The sequence below is a fragment of the Euwallacea fornicatus genome, chromosome 8, assembly GCF_040115645.1.
Source record: "Euwallacea fornicatus isolate EFF26 chromosome 8, ASM4011564v1, whole genome shotgun sequence".
Taxonomy (NCBI): domain Eukaryota; kingdom Metazoa; phylum Arthropoda; class Insecta; order Coleoptera; family Curculionidae; genus Euwallacea; species Euwallacea fornicatus.
The window spans coordinates 3133383-3134979 of NC_089548.1; positions in this window are offsets into that span (position 1 = coordinate 3133383).

Genomic DNA, 1597 nt, shown 5'->3' on the forward strand with positions numbered 1-1597 from the left:
TGTGGGGGAGTGTGGGACGAATGTAGTGTCGCACGGTATACGTATATTGTGTGCAACTTGATGAAAAATCATGGAACGTCTGCAGGAGGGTGCAACGTTTTAACTACAGCACTGAAAAGAGAAAAATGTACAGACCTACCGGTTCCATCCATTGAGAACAAGGGACCAAGCAGTCTGAAGCAAAAAAGCGTCGAATTCGAAACGGCTCGACTCGTCACACGTATTTTATTCACGCCGCGTCAATTTCGTTTTCCCCTTCCGAAAAAGACCCGAAGAACTGGTAATCCGTTATTTATTAAAAAAGTGCCAAGAGCTAGAACCTATTTAGCGGCAATGATACATCAATTTTGACGAAAATAAAAAATGATCGATTGGTAACGCACACTTGATTTATATCAAAGGATTAAAAGAGGGAGTCTGCGGGTGTACAGGGAAGGACCTCGAATTTTTCCATCAAATGTGATACCTCGTATCAGGTCCTTTTGCTTCTTCCTCCAATGTTTTGTTTCTAATTTTCATAAATTTATTAGTTCGTTTCTTAATATTTTCATATATTTTAATTTTTCTTTACATAGCTCTCCTCTTTTTTTATTACTCGAATTTTTTTTTATTCCGCAAGTTTCCCTTTATAAACTGTCTTTACATACCAAATTTCATTGGACCATCTCAAGTGGTTTCGGAAATATTCATTAGGTTCCATTTGTTTTCTAAACCTTTGCGGTCCTCTATTTTCGCAACGGAGCATTTTTGGCACATTGTTTGTTTGACAAACCCCCATTATTTTTTTAATGTAGAATCCCACCTTAAAATATCCACCCGTCCTTAAGAAACACCCCGTATGCGCATTCGGTTCAAATATTTCATGTATGAAACATCATTTAACGTTGACCATACTAAATTAAGGTTGAAACGTTGGATGAACTTAAGTTTTAATATATCTTCTAATTTTTTCCCCCTGAACAAGTGCGTAATGATTGTTGAAAGCGCTCCTATTCCATCCCTGGAAATGAGTCCTGAACATGCAATCACAATCGAGCCCTTCATAGTTTTGTCATGTTAAACTAACCCATACGCCCTCCACGTGCGCGTTAAAAAACTCCCCGATAAAACTGTACAAAACGTGCTATCTGGACATTTTTGTAAACATGACAAAGCATGTAATCGATCGTGATGACACCGAATGGCAGAAATAGGCACAACGAAGGTGAAGTAAGTACCTAATAATTTATAAAATAGGAATTTGCAAGCAAATCTGTTTCACGACCGTTCAGTTGGTTGCAAATAATCGAGCCCAAATATGTAGCTTGAGCATAAATAGTCACAAAACGAAATAGAGTATTAAGGGAATTTGAGGTAAAAAAAATGTGGGTTGAAGTCAATATATGGAAAAAATAGATTAAAATCTGAAGAAAATTGGTTACTCAAAAAAAAATGGAGGGAGACAGGAGTATTGATAATAAATCACTACGTACAATAGTGAATCATTTATTCCTTCTTTAATTATCACATATCTTTCATGGAAAAAAATAGACGTTCATAAATTAAGCTTTCGATATGGTAGAACTTTTGCGCGGGCGCAAAATAAATAATAAAAGAA